The sequence below is a fragment of the Hyla sarda genome, chromosome 3 (assembly GCF_029499605.1).
Source record: "Hyla sarda isolate aHylSar1 chromosome 3, aHylSar1.hap1, whole genome shotgun sequence".
NCBI classification, from domain to species: domain Eukaryota; kingdom Metazoa; phylum Chordata; class Amphibia; order Anura; family Hylidae; genus Hyla; species Hyla sarda.
Window position 1 is genome coordinate 6,294,884 of NC_079191.1, and position 21,065 is coordinate 6,315,948.

At 44.2% G+C, this 21,065-nt stretch overlaps 43 non-coding genes across 43 annotated transcripts; all 43 read left to right on the forward strand.

Moving 5' to 3' along the window:
- The first annotated feature begins 19 nt into the window (after positions 1 to 19).
- On the forward strand, positions 20 to 92 carry TRNAV-CAC (transfer RNA valine (anticodon CAC)). Its single transcript has one exon. It is a non-coding gene; the product is annotated as a tRNA-Val (tRNA).
- A 667-nt stretch (positions 93 to 759) lies between these two features.
- TRNAV-CAC (transfer RNA valine (anticodon CAC)) lies at positions 760 to 832 on the forward strand. The gene has a single exon. It is a non-coding gene; the product is annotated as a tRNA-Val (tRNA).
- A 449-nt stretch (positions 833 to 1,281) lies between these two features.
- Positions 1,282 to 1,354, forward strand: TRNAV-AAC (transfer RNA valine (anticodon AAC)). The gene has a single exon. It is a non-coding gene; the product is annotated as a tRNA-Val (tRNA).
- Positions 1,355 to 1,803: 449 nt separating this feature from the next.
- TRNAV-AAC (transfer RNA valine (anticodon AAC)) lies at positions 1,804 to 1,876 on the forward strand. The gene has a single exon. It is a non-coding gene; the product is annotated as a tRNA-Val (tRNA).
- A 145-nt stretch (positions 1,877 to 2,021) lies between these two features.
- TRNAV-AAC (transfer RNA valine (anticodon AAC)) lies at positions 2,022 to 2,094 on the forward strand. Its single transcript has one exon. It is a non-coding gene; the product is annotated as a tRNA-Val (tRNA).
- Positions 2,095 to 2,239: 145 nt separating this feature from the next.
- On the forward strand, positions 2,240 to 2,312 carry TRNAV-CAC (transfer RNA valine (anticodon CAC)). Its single transcript has one exon. It is a non-coding gene; the product is annotated as a tRNA-Val (tRNA).
- Positions 2,313 to 2,761: 449 nt separating this feature from the next.
- Positions 2,762 to 2,834, forward strand: TRNAV-AAC (transfer RNA valine (anticodon AAC)). The gene has a single exon. It is a non-coding gene; the product is annotated as a tRNA-Val (tRNA).
- A 145-nt stretch (positions 2,835 to 2,979) lies between these two features.
- Positions 2,980 to 3,052, forward strand: TRNAV-CAC (transfer RNA valine (anticodon CAC)). Its single transcript has one exon. It is a non-coding gene; the product is annotated as a tRNA-Val (tRNA).
- Positions 3,053 to 3,937: 885 nt separating this feature from the next.
- TRNAV-CAC (transfer RNA valine (anticodon CAC)) lies at positions 3,938 to 4,010 on the forward strand. Its single transcript has one exon. It is a non-coding gene; the product is annotated as a tRNA-Val (tRNA).
- Positions 4,011 to 4,155: 145 nt separating this feature from the next.
- On the forward strand, positions 4,156 to 4,228 carry TRNAV-CAC (transfer RNA valine (anticodon CAC)). The gene has a single exon. It is a non-coding gene; the product is annotated as a tRNA-Val (tRNA).
- A 667-nt stretch (positions 4,229 to 4,895) lies between these two features.
- Positions 4,896 to 4,968, forward strand: TRNAV-AAC (transfer RNA valine (anticodon AAC)). Its single transcript has one exon. It is a non-coding gene; the product is annotated as a tRNA-Val (tRNA).
- A 145-nt stretch (positions 4,969 to 5,113) lies between these two features.
- Positions 5,114 to 5,186, forward strand: TRNAV-AAC (transfer RNA valine (anticodon AAC)). The gene has a single exon. It is a non-coding gene; the product is annotated as a tRNA-Val (tRNA).
- Positions 5,187 to 5,853: 667 nt separating this feature from the next.
- Positions 5,854 to 5,926, forward strand: TRNAV-AAC (transfer RNA valine (anticodon AAC)). Its single transcript has one exon. It is a non-coding gene; the product is annotated as a tRNA-Val (tRNA).
- A 145-nt stretch (positions 5,927 to 6,071) lies between these two features.
- TRNAV-AAC (transfer RNA valine (anticodon AAC)) lies at positions 6,072 to 6,144 on the forward strand. Its single transcript has one exon. It is a non-coding gene; the product is annotated as a tRNA-Val (tRNA).
- A 145-nt stretch (positions 6,145 to 6,289) lies between these two features.
- Positions 6,290 to 6,362, forward strand: TRNAV-CAC (transfer RNA valine (anticodon CAC)). Its single transcript has one exon. It is a non-coding gene; the product is annotated as a tRNA-Val (tRNA).
- A 1,168-nt stretch (positions 6,363 to 7,530) lies between these two features.
- TRNAV-AAC (transfer RNA valine (anticodon AAC)) lies at positions 7,531 to 7,603 on the forward strand. Its single transcript has one exon. It is a non-coding gene; the product is annotated as a tRNA-Val (tRNA).
- A 356-nt stretch (positions 7,604 to 7,959) lies between these two features.
- On the forward strand, positions 7,960 to 8,032 carry TRNAV-CAC (transfer RNA valine (anticodon CAC)). Its single transcript has one exon. It is a non-coding gene; the product is annotated as a tRNA-Val (tRNA).
- A 667-nt stretch (positions 8,033 to 8,699) lies between these two features.
- TRNAV-AAC (transfer RNA valine (anticodon AAC)) lies at positions 8,700 to 8,772 on the forward strand. Its single transcript has one exon. It is a non-coding gene; the product is annotated as a tRNA-Val (tRNA).
- Positions 8,773 to 8,917: 145 nt separating this feature from the next.
- TRNAV-AAC (transfer RNA valine (anticodon AAC)) lies at positions 8,918 to 8,990 on the forward strand. Its single transcript has one exon. It is a non-coding gene; the product is annotated as a tRNA-Val (tRNA).
- A 145-nt stretch (positions 8,991 to 9,135) lies between these two features.
- On the forward strand, positions 9,136 to 9,208 carry TRNAV-AAC (transfer RNA valine (anticodon AAC)). The gene has a single exon. It is a non-coding gene; the product is annotated as a tRNA-Val (tRNA).
- Positions 9,209 to 10,093: 885 nt separating this feature from the next.
- On the forward strand, positions 10,094 to 10,166 carry TRNAV-AAC (transfer RNA valine (anticodon AAC)). Its single transcript has one exon. It is a non-coding gene; the product is annotated as a tRNA-Val (tRNA).
- Positions 10,167 to 10,309: 143 nt separating this feature from the next.
- Positions 10,310 to 10,382, forward strand: TRNAV-CAC (transfer RNA valine (anticodon CAC)). The gene has a single exon. It is a non-coding gene; the product is annotated as a tRNA-Val (tRNA).
- A 667-nt stretch (positions 10,383 to 11,049) lies between these two features.
- Positions 11,050 to 11,122, forward strand: TRNAV-CAC (transfer RNA valine (anticodon CAC)). The gene has a single exon. It is a non-coding gene; the product is annotated as a tRNA-Val (tRNA).
- Positions 11,123 to 11,571: 449 nt separating this feature from the next.
- Positions 11,572 to 11,644, forward strand: TRNAV-AAC (transfer RNA valine (anticodon AAC)). Its single transcript has one exon. It is a non-coding gene; the product is annotated as a tRNA-Val (tRNA).
- Positions 11,645 to 12,093: 449 nt separating this feature from the next.
- On the forward strand, positions 12,094 to 12,166 carry TRNAV-AAC (transfer RNA valine (anticodon AAC)). The gene has a single exon. It is a non-coding gene; the product is annotated as a tRNA-Val (tRNA).
- A 145-nt stretch (positions 12,167 to 12,311) lies between these two features.
- Positions 12,312 to 12,384, forward strand: TRNAV-AAC (transfer RNA valine (anticodon AAC)). The gene has a single exon. It is a non-coding gene; the product is annotated as a tRNA-Val (tRNA).
- A 145-nt stretch (positions 12,385 to 12,529) lies between these two features.
- Positions 12,530 to 12,602, forward strand: TRNAV-CAC (transfer RNA valine (anticodon CAC)). Its single transcript has one exon. It is a non-coding gene; the product is annotated as a tRNA-Val (tRNA).
- Positions 12,603 to 13,051: 449 nt separating this feature from the next.
- On the forward strand, positions 13,052 to 13,124 carry TRNAV-AAC (transfer RNA valine (anticodon AAC)). Its single transcript has one exon. It is a non-coding gene; the product is annotated as a tRNA-Val (tRNA).
- Positions 13,125 to 13,269: 145 nt separating this feature from the next.
- Positions 13,270 to 13,342, forward strand: TRNAV-CAC (transfer RNA valine (anticodon CAC)). The gene has a single exon. It is a non-coding gene; the product is annotated as a tRNA-Val (tRNA).
- Positions 13,343 to 14,227: 885 nt separating this feature from the next.
- Positions 14,228 to 14,300, forward strand: TRNAV-CAC (transfer RNA valine (anticodon CAC)). Its single transcript has one exon. It is a non-coding gene; the product is annotated as a tRNA-Val (tRNA).
- Positions 14,301 to 14,445: 145 nt separating this feature from the next.
- TRNAV-CAC (transfer RNA valine (anticodon CAC)) lies at positions 14,446 to 14,518 on the forward strand. The gene has a single exon. It is a non-coding gene; the product is annotated as a tRNA-Val (tRNA).
- A 667-nt stretch (positions 14,519 to 15,185) lies between these two features.
- On the forward strand, positions 15,186 to 15,258 carry TRNAV-AAC (transfer RNA valine (anticodon AAC)). Its single transcript has one exon. It is a non-coding gene; the product is annotated as a tRNA-Val (tRNA).
- A 145-nt stretch (positions 15,259 to 15,403) lies between these two features.
- On the forward strand, positions 15,404 to 15,476 carry TRNAV-AAC (transfer RNA valine (anticodon AAC)). Its single transcript has one exon. It is a non-coding gene; the product is annotated as a tRNA-Val (tRNA).
- Positions 15,477 to 16,143: 667 nt separating this feature from the next.
- Positions 16,144 to 16,216, forward strand: TRNAV-AAC (transfer RNA valine (anticodon AAC)). The gene has a single exon. It is a non-coding gene; the product is annotated as a tRNA-Val (tRNA).
- Positions 16,217 to 16,361: 145 nt separating this feature from the next.
- TRNAV-AAC (transfer RNA valine (anticodon AAC)) lies at positions 16,362 to 16,434 on the forward strand. The gene has a single exon. It is a non-coding gene; the product is annotated as a tRNA-Val (tRNA).
- A 145-nt stretch (positions 16,435 to 16,579) lies between these two features.
- On the forward strand, positions 16,580 to 16,652 carry TRNAV-CAC (transfer RNA valine (anticodon CAC)). The gene has a single exon. It is a non-coding gene; the product is annotated as a tRNA-Val (tRNA).
- A 1,168-nt stretch (positions 16,653 to 17,820) lies between these two features.
- TRNAV-AAC (transfer RNA valine (anticodon AAC)) lies at positions 17,821 to 17,893 on the forward strand. The gene has a single exon. It is a non-coding gene; the product is annotated as a tRNA-Val (tRNA).
- A 356-nt stretch (positions 17,894 to 18,249) lies between these two features.
- TRNAV-CAC (transfer RNA valine (anticodon CAC)) lies at positions 18,250 to 18,322 on the forward strand. Its single transcript has one exon. It is a non-coding gene; the product is annotated as a tRNA-Val (tRNA).
- A 667-nt stretch (positions 18,323 to 18,989) lies between these two features.
- On the forward strand, positions 18,990 to 19,062 carry TRNAV-AAC (transfer RNA valine (anticodon AAC)). Its single transcript has one exon. It is a non-coding gene; the product is annotated as a tRNA-Val (tRNA).
- Positions 19,063 to 19,207: 145 nt separating this feature from the next.
- Positions 19,208 to 19,280, forward strand: TRNAV-AAC (transfer RNA valine (anticodon AAC)). Its single transcript has one exon. It is a non-coding gene; the product is annotated as a tRNA-Val (tRNA).
- Positions 19,281 to 19,425: 145 nt separating this feature from the next.
- TRNAV-AAC (transfer RNA valine (anticodon AAC)) lies at positions 19,426 to 19,498 on the forward strand. The gene has a single exon. It is a non-coding gene; the product is annotated as a tRNA-Val (tRNA).
- An 885-nt stretch (positions 19,499 to 20,383) lies between these two features.
- TRNAV-AAC (transfer RNA valine (anticodon AAC)) lies at positions 20,384 to 20,456 on the forward strand. The gene has a single exon. It is a non-coding gene; the product is annotated as a tRNA-Val (tRNA).
- A 143-nt stretch (positions 20,457 to 20,599) lies between these two features.
- On the forward strand, positions 20,600 to 20,672 carry TRNAV-CAC (transfer RNA valine (anticodon CAC)). Its single transcript has one exon. It is a non-coding gene; the product is annotated as a tRNA-Val (tRNA).
- Positions 20,673 to 21,065: the final 393 nt, after the last annotated feature.

A 21,065-nucleotide genomic window follows, 5' to 3' on the forward strand; every position in this document is an offset into this window, starting at 1 on the left:
TTGGTGGCTCAACAGCCAGGTTTCTGTAGTGTAGTGGTTATCACGTTCGCCTCACACGCGAAAGGTCCCTGGTTCGAAACCAGACAGAAACAAGGAATTTCAGATGTTTTTGACTATTGCATGAGGAAACTTTCTTTTTTTAAGCAGGAGTGGTTTGCTTACACCGTTCTGGTAGCTTTAATCTAGTTTCTATAGTGTTGTAATGATCACATTCACCTAACAAACGGAAGGTCCACGGGTAGAAATATGGGACTGACTCTTAATTTTTTTAGACAAAGCGACATACCTGTTCGATTTGACTTTATCATTTTCGTCATTTTGGATCTTGCACTGTTAGCAGGTTCCATGAAGAGCAAGTTTCTGGAGGTGTAGTGTTTATCACCTTTGCCTCACACACCCAAGGTCCCCAGTTCGATAGATAGCAGAAACATGGAACATCCCTATGTTTTTGGCTTTCGGACCATTGCACGATGAAACCTTGTTTTTATTTGTCAATCTGGCATCCTTTGCTTGCAACGACGGCCATGCGAGTTTTCATCTGGTTTCTGTAGTGTAGTGGTTATCACGTTCGCCTAACACGCGAAAGGTCCCTTGTTTGAAACCGGGCAGAAACATGGGCTTTCCTCTTGCTTTTAGACCAAAGGCCACACCTGTTCACTTTCACTCCATTATTTTCATCCATTCGCTTTTAATTCTTGTGACTGAATGTGGAAAGCGAAAGAGGGTGGGCAGGTGGGTGGTTGGTGGCTCAACAGCTAGGTTTCTGTAGTGTAGTGGTTATCACGTTCGCCTCACACGCGAAAGGTCCCTGGTTCGAAACCGGGCAGAAACAAGGAGTTTCAGATGTTTTTGACTATTGCATGAGGAAACTTTCTTTTTTTAAGCAGGAGTGGTTTGCTTACACCGTTCTGGTAGCTTTCATCTAGTTTTTATAGTGTTGTAATGTTCACATTCACCTAACAAACGGAAGGTCCACGGGTAGAAATATGGGACTGACTCTTAATTTTTTTAGACAAAGCGACATACCTGTTCGATTTGACTTTATCATTTTCGTCATTTTGGATCTTGCACTGTTAGCAGGTTCCATGAAGAGCAAGTTTCTGGAGGTGTAGTGTTTATCACCTTTGCCTCACACACCCAAGGTCCCCAGTTCGATAGATAGCAGAAACATGGAACATCCCTATGTTTTTGGCTTTCGGACCATTGCACGATGAAACCTTGTTTTCATTTGTCAATCTGGTATCCTTTGCTTGCAACGACGGCCATACGAGTTTTCATCTGGTTTCTGTAGTGTAGTGGTTATCACGTTCGCCTAACACGCGAAAGGTCCCTGGTTCGAAACCGGGCAGAAACAAGGAGTTTCACATGTTTTTGACTATTGCATGAGGAAACTTTCTTTTTTTAAGCAGGAGTGGTTTGCTTACACCGTTCTGGTAGCTTTAATCTAGTTTCTATAGTGTTGTAATGATCACATTCACCTAACAAACGGAAGGTCCACGGGTAGAAATATGGGACTGACTCTTAATTTTTTTAGACAAAGCGACATACCTGTTCGATTTGACTTTATCATTTTCGTCATTTTGGATCTTGCACTGTTAGCAGGTTCCATGAAGAGCAAGTTTCTGGAGGTGTAGTGTTTATCACCTTTGCCTCACACACCCAAGGTCCCCAGTTCGATAGATAGCAGAAACATGGAACATCCCTATGTTTTTGGCTTTCGGACCATTGCACGATGAAACCTTGTTTTTATTTGTCAATCTGGCATCCTTTGCTTGCAACGACGGCCATGCGAGTTTTTATCTGGTTTCTGTAGTGTAGTGGTTATCACGTTCGCCTAACACGCGAAAGGTCCCCGGTTCGAAACCGGGCAGAAACATGGGCTTTCTTCTTGCTTTTAGACAAAAGGCCACATCTGTTCACTTTCACTCCATTATTTTCATCCATTCGCTTTTAATTCTTGTGACTGAATGTGGAAAGCGAAAAAGGGTGGGCAGGTGGGTGGTTGGTGGCTCAACAGCCAGGTTTCTGTAGTGTAGTGGTTATCACGTTCGCCTAACACGCGAAAGGTCCCCGGTTCGAAACCGGGCAGAAACATGGGCTTTCTTCTTGCTTTTAGACAAAAGGCCACATCTGTTCACTTTCACTCCATTATTTTCATCCATTCGCTTTTAATTCTTGTGACTGAATGTGGAAAGCGAAAGAGGGTGAGCAGGTGGGTGGTTGGTGGCTCATCAGCCAGGTTTCTGTAGTGTAGTGGTTATCACGTTCGCCTCACACGCGAAAGGTCCCTGGTTCGAAACCGGGCAGAAACAAGAATTTTCAGATGTTTTTGACTATTGCATGAGGAAACTTTCTTTTTTTAAGCAGGAGTGGTTTGCTTACACCGTTCTGGTAGCTTTCATCTAGTTTCTATAGTGTTGTAATGATCACATTCACCTAACAAACGGAAGGTCCACGGGTAGAAATATGGGACTGACTCTTAATTTTTTTAGACAAAGCGACATACCTGTTCGATTTGACTTTATCATTTTCGTCATTTTGGATCTTGCACTGTTAGCAGGTTTCATGAAGAGCAAGTTTCTGGAGGTGTAGTGTTTATCACCTTTGCCTCACACACCCAAGGTCCCCAGTTCGATAGATAGCAGAAACATGGAACATCCCTATGTTTTTGGCTTTCGGACCATTGCACGATGAAACCTTGTTTACATTTGTCAATCTGGTATCCTTTGCTTGCAACGACGGCCATGCGAGTTTTCACCTGGTTTCTGTAGTTTAGTGGTTATCACGTTCGCCTAACACGCGAAAGGTCCCCGGTTCGAAACCGGGCAGAAACATGGGCTTTCCTCTTGCTTTTAGACCAAAGGCCATACCTGTTCATTTTCACTCCATTATTTTCATCCATTCGCTTTTAATTCTTGTGACTGAATGTGGAAAGCGAAAGAGGGTTGGCAGGTGGGTGGTTGGTGGCTCAACAGCCAGGTTTCTGTAGTGTGGTGGTTATCACGTTCGCCTCACACGCGAAAGGTCCCTGGTTCGAAACCGGGCAGAAACAAGGAGTTTCAGATGTTTTTGACTATTGCATGAGGAAACTTTCTTTTTTTAAGCAGGAGTGGTTTGCTTACACCGTTCTGGTAGCTTTCATCTAGTTTCTATAGTGTTGTAATGTTCACATTCACCTAACAAACGGAAGGTCCACGGGTAGAAATATGGGACTGACTCTTAATTTTTTTAGACAAAGCGACATACCTGTTCGATTTGACTTGATCATTTTCGTCATTTTGGATCTTGCACTGTTAGCAGGTTCCATGAAGAGCAAGTTTCTGGAGGTGTAGTGTTTATCACCTTTGCCTCACACACCCAAGGTCCCCAGTTCGATAGATAGCAGAAACATGGAACATCCCTATGTTTTTGGCTTTCGGACCATTGCACGATGAAACCTTGTTTTAATTTGTCAATCTGGTATCCTTTGCTTGCAACGACGGCCATGTGAGTTTTCATCTGGTTTCTGTAGTGTAGTGGCTATCAAGTTCGGCTAACACGCGAAAGGTCCCTGATTCGAAACCGGGCAGAAACATGGGCTTTCCTCTTGCTTTTAGACCAAAGGCCACATCTGTTCACTTTCACTCCATTATTTTCATCTATTCGCTTTTAATTCTTGTGACTGAATGTGGAAAGCGAAAGAGGGTGGGCAGGTGGGTGGTTGGTGGCTCAACAGCCAGGTTTCTGTAGTGTAGTGGTTATCATGTCCGCCTAACACGCGAAAGGTCCCCGGTTCGAAATTGGGCAGAAACATGGGCTTTCTTCTTGCTTTTAGACAAAAGGCCACATCTGTTCACTTTCACTCCATTATTTTCATCCATTCGCTTTTAATTCTTGTTACTGAATGTGGAAAGCGAAAGAGGGTTGGCAGGTGGGTGGTTGGTGGCTCAACAGCCAGGTTTCTGTAGTGTAGTGGTTATCACGTTCGCCTCACATGCGAAAGGTCCCTGGTTCGAAACCGGGCAGAAACATGGGCTTTCCTCTTGCTTTTAGACCAAAGGCCACACCTGTTCACTTTCACTCCATTATTTTCATCCATTCGCTTTTAATTCTTGTGACTGAATGTGGAAAGCGAAAGAGGGTGGGCAGGTGGGTGGTTGGTGGCTCAACAGCCAGGTTTCTGTAGTGTAGTGGTTATCACGTTCGCCTCACACGCGAAAGGTCCCTGGTTCGAAACCGGGCAGAAACAAGGAGTTTCAGATGTTTTTGACTATTGCATGAGGAAACTTTCTTTTTTTAAGCAGGAGTGGTTTGCTTACACCGTTCTGGTAGCTTTCATCTAGTTTCTATAGTGTTGTAATGTTCACATTCACCTAACAAACGGAAGGTCCACGGGTAGAAATATGGGACTGACTCTTAATTTTGTTAGACAAAGCGACATACCTGTTCGATTTGACTTTATCATTTTCGTCATTTTGGATCTTGCACTGTTAGCAGGTTCCATGAAGAGCAAGTTTCTGGAGGTGTAGTGTTTATCACCTTTGCCTCACACACCCAAGGTCCCCAGTTCAATAGATAGCAGAAACATGGAACATCCCTATGTTTTTGGCTTTCGGACCATTGCACGATGAAACCTTGTTTTTATTTGTCAATCTGGCATCCTTTGCTTGCAACGACGGCCATGCGAGTTTTCATCTGGTATCTGTAGTGTAGTGGTTATCACATTCGCCTAACACGCGAAAGGTCCCTTGTTTGAAACCGGGCAGAAACATGGGCTTTCCTCTTGCTTTTAGACCAAAGGCCACACCTGTTCACTTTCACTCCATTATTTTCATCCATTCGCTTTTAATTCTTGTGACTGAATGTGGAAAGCGAAAGAGGGTGGGCAGGTGGGTGGTTGGTGGCTCAACAGTCAGGTTTCTGTAGTGTAGTGGTTATCACGTTCGCCTAACACGCGAAAGGTCCCCGGTTCGAAACCGGGCAGAAACATGGGCTTTCTTCTTGCTTTTAGACAAAAGGCCACATCTGTTCACTTTCACTCCATTATTTTCATCCATTCGCTTTTAATTCTTGTGACTGAATGTGGAAAGCGAAAGAGGGTGGGCAGGTGGGTGGTTGGTGGCTCAACAGCCAGGTTTCTGTAGTGTAGTGGTTATCACGTTCGCCTAACACGCGAAAAGCCCCCGGTTCGAAACCGGGCAGAAACAAGGAGTTTCAGATGTTTTTGACTATTGCATGAGGAAACTTTCTTTTTTTAAGCAGGAGTGGTTTGCTTACACCGTTCTGGTAGCTTTCATCTAGTTTCTATAGTGTTGTAATGTTCACATTCACCTAACAAACGGAAGGTCCACGGGTAGAAATATGGGACTGACTCTTAATTTTTTTAGACAAAGCGACATACCTGTTCGATTTGACTTTATCATTTTCGTCATTTTGGATCTTGCACTGTTAGCAGGTTCCATGAAGAGCAAGTTTCTGGAGGTGTAGTGTTTATCACCTTTGCCTCACACACCCAAGGTCCCCAGTTCGATAGATAGCAGAAACATGGAACATCCCTATGTTTTTGGCTTTCGGACCATTGCACGATGAAACCTTGTTTTTATTTGTCAATCTGGCATCCTTTGCTTGCAACGACGGCCATGCGAGTTTTCATTTGGTTTCTGTAGTGTAGTGGCTATCACGTTCGCCTAACACGCGAAAGATCCTTGATTCGAAACCGGGCAGAAACATGGGCTTTCCTCTTGCTTTTAGACCAAAGGCCACATCTGTTCACTTTCACTCCATTATTTTCATCCATTCGCTTTTAATTCTTGTGACTGAATGTGGAAAGCGAAAGAGGGTGGGCAGGTGGGTGGTTGGTGGCTCACTAGCCAGGTTTCTGTAGTGTAGTGGTTATCACGTTCGCCTAACACGCGAAAGGTCCCTGGTTCGAAACCGGGCAGAAACATGGGCATTCTTCTTGCTTTTAGACAAAATGCCACATCTGTTCACTTTCACTCCATTATTTTCATCCATTCGCTTTTAATTCTTGTGACTGAATGTGGAAAGCGAAAGAGTGTTGGCAGGTGGGTGGTTGGTGGCTCAACAGCCAGGTTTCTGTAGTGAAGTGGTTATCACGTTCGCCTAACACGCGAAAGGTCCCCGGTTCGAAACCGGGCAGAAACATAGGCTTTCTTCTTGCTTTTAGACAAAAGACCACATCTTTTCACTTTCACTCCATTATTTTCATCCATTCGCTTTTAATTCTTGTTACTGAATGTGGAAAGCAAAAGAGGGTGGGCAGGTGGGTGGTTGGTGGCTCAACAGCCAGGTTTCTGTAGTGTAGTGGTTATCATGTTCGCCTCACACGCGAAAGGTCCCTGGTTTGAAACCGGGCAGAAACAAGAAGTTTTAGATGTTTTTGACTATTGCATGAGGAAACTTTCTTTTTTTAAGCAGGAGTAGTTTGCTTACACCGTTCTGGTAGCTTTCATCTAGTTTCTATAGTGTTGTAATGTTCACATTCACCTAACAAACGGAAGGTCCACGGGTAGAAATATGGGACTGACTCTTAATTTTTTTAGACAAAGCGACATACCTGTTCGATTTGACTTTATCATTTTCGTCATTTTGGATCTTGCACTGTTAGCAGGTTCCATGAAGAGCAAGTTTCTGGAGGTGTAGTGTTTATCACCTTTGCCTCACACACCCAAGGTCCCCAGTTCGATAGATAGCAGAAACATGGAACATCCCTATGTTTTTGGCTTTCGGACCATTGCACGATGAAACCTTGTTTTTATTTGTCAATCTGGCATCCTTTGCTTGCAACGACGGCCATACGAGTTTTCATCTGGTTTCTGTAGTGTAGTGGTTATCACGTTCGCCTAACACGCGAAAGTTCCCCGGTTCGAAGCCGGGCACAAACATAGGCTTTCCTCTTGCTTTTAGACCAAAGGCCACACCTGTTCACTTTCACTCCATTATTTTATTTCACTATAGTTTCTATAGTGTTGTAATGTTCACATTCACCTAACAAACGGAAGGTCCACGGGTAGAAATATGGGACTGACTCTTAATTTTTTTAGACAAAGCGACATACCTGTTCGATTTGACTTTATCATTTTCGTCATTTTGGATCTTGCACTGTTAGCAGGTTCCATGAAGAGCAAGTTTCTGGAGGTGTAGTGTTTATCACCTTTGCCTCACACACCCAAGGTCCCCAGTTCGATAGATAGCAGAAACATGGAACATCCCTATGTTTTTGGCTTTCGGACCATTGCACGATGAAACCTTGTTTTTATTTGTCAATCTGGCATCCTTTGCTTGCAACGACGGCCATACGAGTTTTCATCTGGTTTCTGTAGTGTAGTGGTTATCACGCTCGCTTAACACGCGAAAGTTCCCCGGTTCGAAGCCGGGCACAAACATGGGCTTTCCTCTTGCTTTTAGACCAAAGGCCACACCTGTTCACTTTCACTCCATTATTTTCATCCATTCACTTTTAATTCTTGTGACTGAATGTGGAAAGCGAAAGAGGGTGGGCAGGTGGGTGGTTGTTGGCTCATCAGCCAGGTTTCTGTAGTGTAGTGGTTATCACGTTCGCCTAACACGCGAAAGGTCCCCGGTTCGAAACCGGGCAGAAACATGGGCTTGCTTTTAGACAAAAGGCCACATCTGTTCACTTTCACTCCATTATTTTCATCCATTCGCTTTTAATTCTTGTTACTGAATGTGGAAAGCAAAAGAGGGTGGGCAGGTGGGTGGTTGGTGGCTCAACAGCCAGGTTTCTGTAGTGTAGTGGTTATCACGTTCGCCTAACACGCGAAAGGTCTCTGGTTCGATACCGGGCAGAAAAATGGGCTTTCTGCTTGCTTTTAGACAAAAGGCCATACCTGTTCACTTTCACTCCATTATTTTCATCCATTCGCTTTTAATTATTGTGACTGAATGTGGAAAGCGAAAGAGGGTGGGCAGGTGGGTGGTTGGTGGCTCAACAGACAGGTTTCTGTAGTGTAGTGGTTATCACGTTCGCCTCACACGCGAAAGGTCCCTGGTTCGAAACCGAGCAGAAACAAGGAGTTTCAGATGTTTTTGACTATTGCATGAGGAAACTTTCTTTTTTTAAGCAGGAGTGGTTTGCTTACACCGTTCTGGTAGCTTTCATCTAGTTTCTATAGTGTTGTAATGTTCACATTCACCTAACAAACGGAAGGTCCACGGGTAGAAATATGGGACTGACTCTTAATTTTTTTAGACAAAGCGACATACCTGTTCGATTTGACTTTATCATTTTCGTCATTTTGGATCTTGCACTGTTAGCAGGTTCCATGAAGAGCAAGTTTCTGGAGGTGTAGTGTTTATCACCTTTGCCTCACACACCCAAGGTCCCCAGTTCGATAGATAGCAGAAACATGGAACATCCCTATGTTTTTGGCTTTCAGACCATTGCACGATGAAACCTTGTTTTCATTTGTCAATCTGGTATCCTTTGCTTGCAACGACGGCCATACAAGTTTTCATCTGGTTTCTGTAGTGTAGTGGTTATCACGTTCGCCTAACACGCGAAAGTTCCCCGGTTCGAAGCCGGGCACAAACATGGGCTTTCCTCTTGCTTTTAGACCAAAGGCCACACCTGTTCACTTTCACTCCATTATTTTCATCCATTCACTTTTAATTCTTGTGACTGAATGTGGAAAGCGAAAGAGGGTGGGCAGGTGGGTGGTTGTTGGCTCAACAGCCGGGTTTCTGTAGTGTAGTGGTTATCACGTTCGCCTAACATGCGAAAGGTACCCGGTTCAAAACCGGGCAGAAACATGGGCTTTCTTTTTGCTTTTAGACCAAAGGCCACATCTGTTCACTTTCACTCCATTATTTTCATCCATTCGCTTTTAATTCTTGTTACTGAATGTGGAAAGCAAAAGAGGGTGGGCAGGTGGGTGGTTGGTGGCTCAACAGCCATGTTTCTGTAGTGTAGTGGTTATCACTTTCGCCTAACACGCGAAAGGTCTCTGGTTCGATACCGGGCAGAAACATGGTCTTTCTTCTTGCTTTTAGACAAAAGGCCACACCTGTTCACTTTCACTCCATTATTTTCATCCATTCGCTTTTAATTCTTGTGACTGAATGTGGAAAGCGAAAGAGGGTGGGCAGGTGGGTGGTTGTTGGCTCAACAGCCGGGTTTCTGTAGTGTAGTGGTTATCACGTTCGCCTAACATGCGAAAGGTACCCGGTTCAAAACCGGGCAGAAACATGGGCTTTCTTCTTGCTTTTAGACCAAAGGTCACATCTGTTCACTTTCACTCCATTATTTTCATCCATTCGCTTTTAATTCTTGTTACTGAATGTGGAAAGCGAAAGAGGGTGGGCAGGTGGGTGGTTGGTGGCTCAACAGCCAGGTTTCTGTAGTGTAGTGGTTAGCACGTTCGCCTCACATGCAAAAGGTCCCTGGTACGAAACCGGGCAGAAACAAGGAGTTTCAGTTGTTTTTGACTATTGCATGAGGAAACTTTCTTTTTTTAAGCAGGAGTGGTTTGCTTACACCGTTCTGGTAGCTTTCATCTAGTTTCTATAGTGTTGTAATGTTCACATTCACCTAACAAACGGAAGGTCCACGGGTAGAAATATGGGACTGACTCTTAATTTTTTTAGACAAAGCGACATACCTGTTCGATTTGACTTTATCATTTTCGTCATTTTGGATCTTGCACTGTTAGCAGGTTCCATGAAGAGCAAGTTTCTGGAGGTGTAGTGTTTATCACCTTTGCCTCACACACCCAAGGTCCCCAGTTCGATAGATAGCAGAAACATGGAACATCCCTATGTTTTTGGCTTTCGGACCATTGCACGATGAAACCTTGTTTTTATTTGTCAATCTGGCATCCTTTGCTTGCAACGACGGCCATGCGAGTTTTCATTTGGTTTCTGTAGTGTAGTGGCTATCACGTTCGCCTAACACGCGAAAGGTCCCTGATTCGAAACCGGGCAGAAACATGGGCTTTCTTCTTGCTTTTAGACCAAAGGCCACATCTGTTCACTTTCACTCCATTATTTTCATCCATTCGCTTTTAATTCTTGTGACTGAATGTGGAAAGCGAAAGAGGGTGGGCAGGTGGGTGGTTGGTGGCTCAACAGCCAGGTTTCTGTAGTGTAGTGGTTATCACGTTCGCCTAACATGCGAAAGGACCCCGGTTCGAAACCGGGCAGAAACATTGGCATTCTTCTTGCTTTTAGACAAAAGACCACATCTTTTCACTTTAACTCCATTACTTTCATCCATTCGCTTTTAATTCTTGACTGAATGTGGAAAGCAAAGGAGGGTGGGCAGGTGGGTGGTTGGTGGCTCAACAGCCAAGTTTCTGTAGTGTAGTGGTTATCACGTTCGCCTCACACGCGAAAGGTCCCTGGTTCGAAACCAGGCAGAAACAAGGAGTTTCAGATGTTTTTGACTATTGCATGAGGAAACTTTCTTTTTTTAAGCAGGAGTGGTTTGCTTACACCGTTCTGGTAGCTTTCATCTAGTTTCTATAGTGTTGTAATGATCACATTCACCTAACAAACGGAAGGTCCACGGGTAGAAATATGGGACTGACTCTTAATTTTTTTAGACAAAGCGACATACCTGTTCGATTTGACTTTATCATTTTCGTCATTTTGGATCTTGCACTGTTAGCAGGTTCCATGAAGAGCAAGTTTCTGGAGGTGTAGTGTTTATCACCTTTGCCTCACACACCCAAGGTCCCCAGTTCGATAGATAGCAGAAACATGGAACATCCCTATGTTTTTGGCTTTCGGACCATTGCACGATGAAACCTTGTTTTTATTTGTCAATCTGGCATCCTTTGCTTGCAACGACGGCCATGCGAGTTTTCATCTGGTTTCTGTAGTGTAGTGGCTATCACGTTCGCCTAACACGCGAAAGGTCCCTGATTCGAAACCGGGCAGAAACATGGGCTTTCCTCTTGCTTTTAGACAAAAGGCCACATCTGTTCACTTTCACTCCATTATTTTCATCCATTCGCTTTTAATTCTTGTGACTGAATGTGGAAAGCGAAAGAGGGTGGGCAGGTGGGTGGTTGGTGGCTCAACAGCTAGGTTTCTGTAGTGTAGTGGTTATCACGTTCGCCTCACACGCGAAAGGTCCCTGGTTCGAAACCGGGCAGAAACAAGGAGTTTCAGATGTTTTTGACTATTGCATGAGGAAACTTTCTTTTTTTAAGCAGGAGTGGTTTGCTTACACCGTTCTGGTAGCTTTCATCTAGTTTTTATAGTGTTGTAATGTTCACATTCACCTAACAAACGGAAGGTCCACGGGTAGAAATATGGGACTGACTCTTAATTTTTTTAGACAAAGCGACATACCTGTTCGATTTGACTTTATCATTTTCGTCATTTTGGATCTTGCACTGTTAGCAGGTTCCATGAAGAGCAAGTTTCTGGAGGTGTAGTGTTTATCACCTTTGCCTCACACACCCAAGGTCCCCAGTTCGATAGATAGCAGAAACATGGAACATCCCTATGTTTTTGGCTTTCGGACCATTGCACGATGAAACCTTGTTTTCATTTGTCAATCTGGTATCCTTTGCTTGCAACGACGGCCATACGAGTTTTCATCTGGTTTCTGTAGTGTAGTGGTTATCACGTTCGCCTAACACGCGAAAGGTCCCTGGTTCGAAACCGGGCAGAAACAAGGAGTTTCACATGTTTTTGACTATTGCATGAGGAAACTTTCTTTTTTTAAGCAGGAGTGGTTTGCTTACACCGTTCTGGTAGCTTTAATCTAGTTTCTATAGTGTTGTAATGATCACATTCACCTAACAAACGGAAGGTCCACGGGTAGAAATATGGGACTGACTCTTAATTTTTTTAGACAAAGCGACATACCTGTTCGATTTGACTTTATCATTTTCGTCATTTTGGATCTTGCACTGTTAGCAGGTTCCATGAAGAGCAAGTTTCTGGAGGTGTAGTGTTTATCACCTTTGCCTCACACACCCAAGGTCCCCAGTTCGATAGATAGCAGAAACATGGAACATCCCTATGTTTTTGGCTTTCGGACCATTGCACGATGAAACCTTGTTTTTATTTGTCAATCTGGCATCCTTTGCTTGCAACGACGGCCATGCGAGTTTTTATCTGGTTTCTGTAGTGTAGTGGTTATCACGTTCGCCTAACACGCGAAAGGTCCCCGGTTCGAAACCGGGCAGAAACATGGGCTTTCTTCTTGCTTTTAGACAAAAGGCCACATCTGTTCACTTTCACTCCATTATTTTCATCCATTCGCTTTTAATTCTTGTGACTGAATGTGGAAAGCGAAAAAGGGTGGGCAGGTGGGTGGTTGGTGGCTCAACAGCCAGGTTTCTGTAGTGTAGTGGTTATCACGTTCGCCTAACACGCGAAAGGTCCCCGGTTCGAAACCGGGCAGAAACATGGGCTTTCTTCTTGCTTTTAGACAAAAGGCCACATCTGTTCACTTTCACTCCATTATTTTCATCCATTCGCTTTTAATTCTTGTGACTGAATGTGGAAAGCGAAAGAGGGTGAGCAGGTGGGTGGTTGGTGGCTCATCAGCCAGGTTTCTGTAGTGTAGTGGTTATCACGTTCGCCTCACACGCGAAAGGTCCCTGGTTCGAAACCGGGCAGAAACAAGAATTTTCAGATGTTTTTGACTATTGCATGAGGAAACTTTCTTTTTTTAAGCAGGAGTGGTTTGCTTACACCGTTCTGGTAGCTTTCATCTAGTTTCTATAGTGTTGTAATGATCACATTCACCTAACAAACGGAAGGTCCACGGGTAGAAATATGGGACTGACTCTTAATTTTTTTAGACAAAGCGACATACCTGTTCGATTTGACTTTATCATTTTCGTCATTTTGGATCTTGCACTGTTAGCAGGTTTCATGAAGAGCAAGTTTCTGGAGGTGTAGTGTTTATCACCTTTGCCTCACACACCCAAGGTCCCCAGTTCGATAGATAGCAGAAACATGGAACATCCCTATGTTTTTGGCTTTCGGACCATTGCACGATGAAACCTTGTTTACATTTGTCAATCTGGTATCCTTTGCTTGCAACGACGGCCATGCGAGTTTTCACCTGGTTTCTGTAGTTTAGTGGTTATCACGTTCGCCTAACACGCGAAAGGTCCCCGGTTCGAAACCGGGCAGAAACATGGGCTTTCCTCTTGCTTTTAGACCAAAGGCCATACCTGTTCATTTTCACTCCATTATTTTCATCCATTCGCTTTTAATTCTTGTGACTGAATGTGGAAAGCGAAAGAGGGTTGGCAGGTGGGTGGTTGGTGGCTCAACAGCCAGGTTTCTGTAGTGTGGTGGTTATCACGTTCGCCTCACACGCGAAAGGTCCCTGGTTCGAAACCGGGCAGAAACAAGGAGTTTCAGATGTTTTTGACTATTGCATGAGGAAACTTTCTTTTTTTAAGCAGGAGTGGTTTGCTTACACCGTTCTGGTAGCTTTCATCTAGTTTCTATAGTGTTGTAATGTTCACATTCACCTAACAAACGGAAGGTCCACGGGTAGAAATATGGGACTGACTCTTAATTTTTTTAGACAAAGCGACATACCTGTTCGATTTGACTTGATCATTTTCGTCATTTTGGATCTTGCACTGTTAGCAGGTTCCATGAAGAGCAAGTTTCTGGAGGTGTAGTGTTTATCACCTTTGCCTCACACACCCAAGGTCCCCAGTTCGATAGATAGCAGAAACATGGAACATCCCTATGTTTTTGGCTTTCGGACCATTGCACGATGAAACCTTGTTTTAATTTGTCAATCTGGTATCCTTTGCTTGCAACGACGGCCATGTGAGTTTTCATCTGGTTTCTGTAGTGTAGTGGCTATCAAGTTCGGCTAACACGCGAAAGGTCCCTGATTCGAAACCGGGCAGAAACATGGGCTTTCCTCTTGCTTTTAGACCAAAGGCCACATCTGTTCACTTTCACTCCATTATTTTCATCTATTCGCTTTTAATTCTTGTGACTGAATGTGGAAAGCGAAAGAGGGTGGGCAGGTGGGTGGTTGGTGGCTCAACAGCCAGGTTTCTGTAGTGTAGTGGTTATCATGTCCGCCTAACACGCGAAAGGTCCCCGGTTCGAAATTGGGCAGAAACATGGGCTTTCTTCTTGCTTTTAGACAAAAGGCCACATCTGTTCACTTTCACTCCATTATTTTCATCCATTCGCTTTTAATTCTTGTTACTGAATGTGGAAAGCGAAAGAGGGTTGGCAGGTGGGTGGTTGGTGGCTCAACAGCCAGGTTTCTGTAGTGTAGTGGTTATCACGTTCGCCTCACATGCGAAAGGTCCCTGGTTCGAAACCGGGCAGAAACATGGGCTTTCCTCTTGCTTTTAGACCAAAGGCCACACCTGTTCACTTTCACTCCATTATTTTCATCCATTCGCTTTTAATTCTTGTGACTGAATGTGGAAAGCGAAAGAGGGTGGGCAGGTGGGTGGTTGGTGGCTCAACAGCCAGGTTTCTGTAGTGTAGTGGTTATCACGTTCGCCTCACACGCGAAAGGTCCCTGGTTCGAAACCGGGCAGAAACAAGGAGTTTCAGATGTTTTTGACTATTGCATGAGGAAACTTTCTTTTTTTAAGCAGGAGTGGTTTGCTTACACCGTTCTGGTAGCTTTCATCTAGTTTCTATAGTGTTGTAATGTTCACATTCACCTAACAAACGGAAGGTCCACGGGTAGAAATATGGGACTGACTCTTAATTTTGTTAGACAAAGCGACATACCTGTTCGATTTGACTTTATCATTTTCGTCATTTTGGATCTTGCACTGTTAGCAGGTTCCATGAAGAGCAAGTTTCTGGAGGTGTAGTGTTTATCACCTTTGCCTCACACACCCAAGGTCCCCAGTTCAATAGATAGCAGAAACATGGAACATCCCTATGTTTTTGGCTTTCGGACCATTGCACGATGAAACCTTGTTTTTATTTGTCAATCTGGCATCCTTTGCTTGCAACGACGGCCATGCGAGTTTTCATCTGGTATCTGTAGTGTAGTGGTTATCACATTCGCCTAACACGCGAAAGGTCCCTTGTTTGAAACCGGGCAGAAACATGGGCTTTCCTCTTGCTTTTAGACCAAAGGCCACACCTGTTCACTTTCACTCCATTATTTTCATCCATTCGCTTTTAATTCTTGTGACTGAATGTGGAAAGCGAAAGAGGGTGGGCAGGTGGGTGGTTGGTGGCTCAACAGTCAGGTTTCTGTAGTGTAGTGGTTATCACGTTCGCCTAACACGCGAAAGGTCCCCGGTTCGAAACCGGGCAGAAACATGGGCTTTCTTCTTGCTTTTAGACAAAAGGCCACATCTGTTCACTTTCACTCCATTATTTTCATCCATTCGCTTTTAATTCTTGTGACTGAATGTGGAAAGCGAAAGAGGGTGGGCAGGTGGGTGGTTGGTGGCTCAACAGCCAGGTTTCTGTAGTGTAGTGGTTATCACGTTCGCCTAACACGCGAAAAGCCCCCGGTTCGAAACCGGGCAGAAACAAGGAGTTTCAGATGTTTTTGACTATTGCATGAGGAAACTTTCTTTTTTTAAGCAGGAGTGGTTTGCTTACACCGTTCTGGTAGCTTTCATCTAGTTTCTATAGTGTTGTAATGTTCACATTCACCTAACAAACGGAAGGTCCACGGGTAGAAATATGGGACTGACTCTTAATTTTTTTAGACAAAGCGACATACCTGTTCGATTTGACTTTATCATTTTCGTCATTTTGGATCTTGCACTGTTAGCAGGTTCCATGAAGAGCAAGTTTCTGGAGGTGTAGTGTTTATCACCTTTGCCTCACACACCCAAGGTCCCCAGTTCGATAGATAGCAGAAACATGGAACATCCCTATGTTTTTGGCTTTCGGACCATTGCACGATGAAACCTTGTTTTTATTTGTCAATCAAGCATCCTTTGCTTGCAACGACGGCCATGCGAGTTTTCATTTGGTTTCTGTAGTGTAGTGGCTATCACGTTCGCCTAACACGCGAAAGATCCTTGATTCGAAACCGGGCAGAAACATGGGCTTTCCTCTTGCTTTTAGACCAAAGGCCACATCTGTTCACTTTCACTCCATTATTTTCATCCATTCGCTTTTAATTCTTGTGACTGAATGTGGAAAGCGAAAGAGGGTGGGCAGGTGGGTGGTTGGTGGCTCACTAGCCAGGTTTCTGTAGTGTAGTGGTTATCACGTTCGCCTAACACGCGAAAGGTCCCTGGTTCGAAACCGGGCAGAAACATGGGCATTCTTCTTGCTTTTAGACAAAATGCCACATCTGTTCACTTTCACTCCATTATTTTCATCCATTCGCTTTTAATTCTTGTGACTGAATGTGGAAAGCGAAAGAGTGTTGGCAGGTGGGTGGTTGGTGGCTCAACAGCCAGGTTTCTGTAGTGAAGTGGTTATCACGTTCGCCTAACACGCGAAAGGTCCCCGGTTCGAAACCGGGCAGAAACATAGGCTTTCTTCTTGCTTTTAGACAAAAGACCACATCTTTTCACTTTCACTCCATTATTTTCATCCATTCGCTTTTAATTCTTGTTACTGAATGTGGAAAGCAAAAGAGGGTGGGCAGGTGGGTGGTTGGTGGCTCAACAGCCAGGTTTCTGTAGTGTAGTGGTTATCATGTTCGCCTCACACGCGAAAGGTCCCTGGTTTGAAACCGGGCAGAAACAAGAAGTTTTAGATGTTTTTGACTATTGCATGAGGAAACTTTCTTTTTTTAAGCAGGAGTAGTTTGCTTACACCGTTCTGGTAGCTTTCATCTAGTTTCTATAGTGTTGTAATGTTCACATTCACCTAACAAACGGAAGGTCCACGGGTAGAAATATGGGACTGACTCTTAATTTTTTTAGACAAAGCGACATACCTGTTCGATTTGACTTTATCATTTTCGTCATTTTGGATCTTGCACTGTTAGCAGGTTCCATGAAGAGCAAGTTTCTGGAGGTGTAGTGTTTATCACCTTTGCCTCACACACCCAAGGTCCCCAGTTCGATAGATAGCAGAAACATGGAACATCCCTATGTTTTTGGCTTTCGGACCATTGCACGATGAAACCTTGTTTTTATTTGTCAATCTGGCATCCTTTGCTTGCAACGACGGCCATACGAGTTTTCATCTGGTTTCTGTAGTGTAGTGGTTATCACGTTCGCCTAACACGCGAAAGTTCCCCGGTTCGAAGCCGGGCACAAACATAGGCTTTCCTCTTGCTTTTAGACCAAAGGCCACACCTGTTCACTTTCACTCCATTATTTTATTTCACTATAGTTTCTATAGTGTTGTAATGTTCACATTCACCTAACAAACGGAAGGTCCACGGGTAGAAATATGGGACTGACTCTTAATTTTTTTAGACAAAGCGACATACCTGTTCGATTTGACTTTATCATTTTCGTCATTTTGGATCTTGCACTGTTAGCAGGTTCCATGAAGAGCAAGTTTCTGGAGGTGTAGTGTTTATCACCTTTGCCTCACACACCCAAGGTCCCCAGTTCGATAGATAGCAGAAACATGGAACATCCCTATGTTTTTGGCTTTCGGACCATTGCACGATGAAACCTTGTTTTTATTTGTCAATCTGGCATCCTTTGCTTGCAACGACGGCCATACGAGTTTTCATCTGGTTTCTGTAGTGTAGTGGTTATCACGCTCGCTTAACACGCGAAAGTTCCCCGGTTCGAAGCCGGGCACAAACATGGGCTTTCCTCTTGCTTTTAGACCAAAGGCCACACCTGTTCACTTTCACTCCATTATTTTCATCCATTCACTTTTAATTCTTGTGACTGAATGTGGAAAGCGAAAGAGGGTGGGCAGGTGGGTGGTTGTTGGCTCATCAGCCAGGTTTCTGTAGTGTAGTGGTTATCACGTTCGCCTAACACGCGAAAGGTCCCCGGTTCGAAACCGGGCAGAAACATGGGCTTGCTTTTAGACAAAAGGCCACATCTGTTCACTTTCACTCCATTATTTTCATCCATTCGCTTTTAATTCTTGTTACTGAATGTGGAAAGCAAAAGAGGGTGGGCAGGTGGGTGGTTGGTGGCTCAACAGCCAGGTTTCTGTAGTGTAGTGGTTATCACGTTCGCCTAACACGCGAAAGGTCTCTGGTTCGATACCGGGCAGAAAAATGGGCTTTCTGCTTGCTTTTAGACAAAAGGCCATACCTGTTCACTTTCACTCCATTATTTTCATCCATTCGCTTTTAATTATTGTGACTGAATGTGGAAAGCGAAAGAGGGTGGGCAGGTGGGTGGTTGGTGGCTCAACAGACAGGTTTCTGTAGTGTAGTGGTTATCACGTTCGCCTCACACGCGAAAGGTCCCTGGTTTGAAACCGAGCAGAAACAAGGAGTTTCAGATGTTTTTGACTATTGCATGAGGAAACTTTCTTTTTTTAAGCAGGAGTGGTTTGCTTACACCGTTCTGGTAGCTTTCATCTAGTTTCTATAGTGTTGTAATGTTCACATTCACCTAACAAACGGAAGGTCCACGGGTAGAAATATGGGACTGACTCTTAATTTTTTTAGACAAAGCGACATACCTGTTCGATTTGACTTTATCATTTTCGTCATTTTGGATCTTGCACTGTTAGCAGGTTCCATGAAGAGCAAGTTTCTGGAGGTGTAGTGTTTATCACCTTTGCCTCACACACCCAAGGTCCCCAGTTCGATAGATAGCAGAAACATGGAACATCCCTATGTTTTTGGCTTTCAGACCATTGCACGATGAAACCTTGTTTTCATTTGTCAATCTGGTATCCTTTGCTTGCAACGACGGCCATACAAGTTTTCATCTGGTTTCTGTAGTGTAGTGGTTATCACGTTCGCCTAACACGCGAAAGTTCCCCGGTTCGAAGCCGGGCACAAACATGGGCTTTCCTCTTGCTTTTAGACCAAAGGCCACACCTGTTCACTTTCACTCCATTATTTTCATCCATTCACTTTTAATTCTTGTGACTGAATGTGGAAAGCGAAAGAGGGTGGGCAGGTGGGTGGTTGTTGGCTCAACAGCCGGGTTTCTGTAGTGTAGTGGTTATCACGTTCGCCTAACATGCGAAAGGTACCCGGTTCAAAACCGGGCAGAAACATGGGCTTTCTTTTTGCTTTTAGACCAAAGGCCACATCTGTTCACTTTCACTCCATTATTTTCATCCATTCGCTTTTAATTCTTGTTACTGAATGTGGAAAGCAAAAGAGGGTGGGCAGGTGGGTGGTTGGTGGCTCAACAGCCATGTTTCTGTAGTGTAGTGGTTATCACTTTCGCCTAACACGCGAAAGGTCTCTGGTTCGATACCGGGCAGAAACATGGTCTTTCTTCTTGCTTTTAGACAAAAGGCCACACCTGTTCACTTTCACTCCATTATTTTCATCCATTCGCTTTTAATTCTTGTGACTGAATGTGGAAAGCGAAAGAGGGTGGGCAGGTGGGTGGTTGTTGGCTCAACAGCCGGGTTTCTGTAGTGTAGTGGTTATCACGTTCGCCTAACATGCGAAAGGTACCCGGTTCAAAACCGGGCAGAAACATGGGCTTTCTTCTTGCTTTTAGACCAAAGGTCACATCTGTTCACTTTCACTCCATTATTTTCATCCATTCGCTTTTAATTCTTGTTACTGAATGTGGAAAGCGAAAGAGGGTGGGCAGGTGGGTGGTTGGTGGCTCAACAGCCAGGTTTCTGTAGTGTAGTGGTTAGCACGTTCGCCTCACATGCAAAAGGTCCCTGGTACGAAACCGGGCAGAAACAAGGAGTTTCAGTTGTTTTTGACTATTGCATGAGGAAACTTTCTTTTTTTAAGCAGGAGTGGTTTGCTTACACCGTTCTGGTAGCTTTCATCTAGTTTCTATAGTGTTGTAATGTTCACATTCACCTAACAAACGGAAGGTCCACGGGTAGAAATATGGGACTGACTCTTAATTTTTTTAGACAAAGCGACATACCTGTTCGATTTGACTTTATCATTTTCGTCATTTTGGATCTTGCACTGTTAGCAGGTTCCATGAAGAGCAAGTTTCTGGAGGTGTAGTGTTTATCACCTTTGCCTCACACACCCAAGGTCCCCAGTTCGATAGATAGCAGAAACATGGAACATCCCTATGTTTTTGGCTTTCGGACCATTGCACGATGAAACCTTGTTTTTATTTGTCAATCTGGCATCCTTTGCTTGCAACGACGGCCATGCGAGTTTTCATTTGGTTTCTGTAGTGTAGTGGCTATCACGTTCGCCTAACACGCGAAAGGTCCCTGATTCGAAACCGGGCAGAAACATGGGCTTTCTTCTTGCTTTTAGACCAAAGGCCACATCTGTTCACTTTCACTCCATTATTTTCATCCATTCGCTTTTAATTCTTGTGACTGAATGTGGAAAGCGAAAGAGGGTGGGCAGGTGGGTGGTTGGTGGCTCAACAGCCAGGTTTCTGTAGTGTAGTGGTTATCACGTTCGCCTAACATGCGAAAGGACCCCGGTTCGAAACCGGGCAGAAACATTGGCATTCTTCTTGCTTTTAGACAAAAGACCACATCTTTTCACTTTAACTCCATTACTTTCATCCATTCGCTTTTAATTCTTGACTGAATGTGGAAAGCAAAGGAGGGTGGGCAGGTGGGTGGTTGGTGGCTCAACAGCCAAGTTTCTGTAGTGTAGTGGTTATCACGTTCGCCTCACACGCGAAAGGTCCCTGGTTCGAAACCAGGCAGAAACAAGGAGTTTCAGATGTTTTTGACTATTGCATGAGGAAACTTTCTTTTTTTAAGCAGGAGTGGTTTGCTTACACCGTTCTGGTAGCTTTCATCTAGTTTCTATAGTGTTGTAATGATCACATTCACCTAACAAACGGAAGGTCCACGGGTAGAAATATGGGACTGACTCTTAATTTTTTTAGACAAAGCGACATACCTGTTCGATTTGACTTTATCATTTTCGTCATTTTGGATCTTGCACTGTTAGCAGGTTCCATGAAGAGCAAGTTTCTGGAGGTGTAGTGTTTATCACCTTTGCCTCACACACCCAAGGTCCCCAGTTCGATAGATAGCAGAAACATGGAACATCCCTATGTTTTTGGCTTTCGGACCATTGCACGATGAAACCTTGTTTT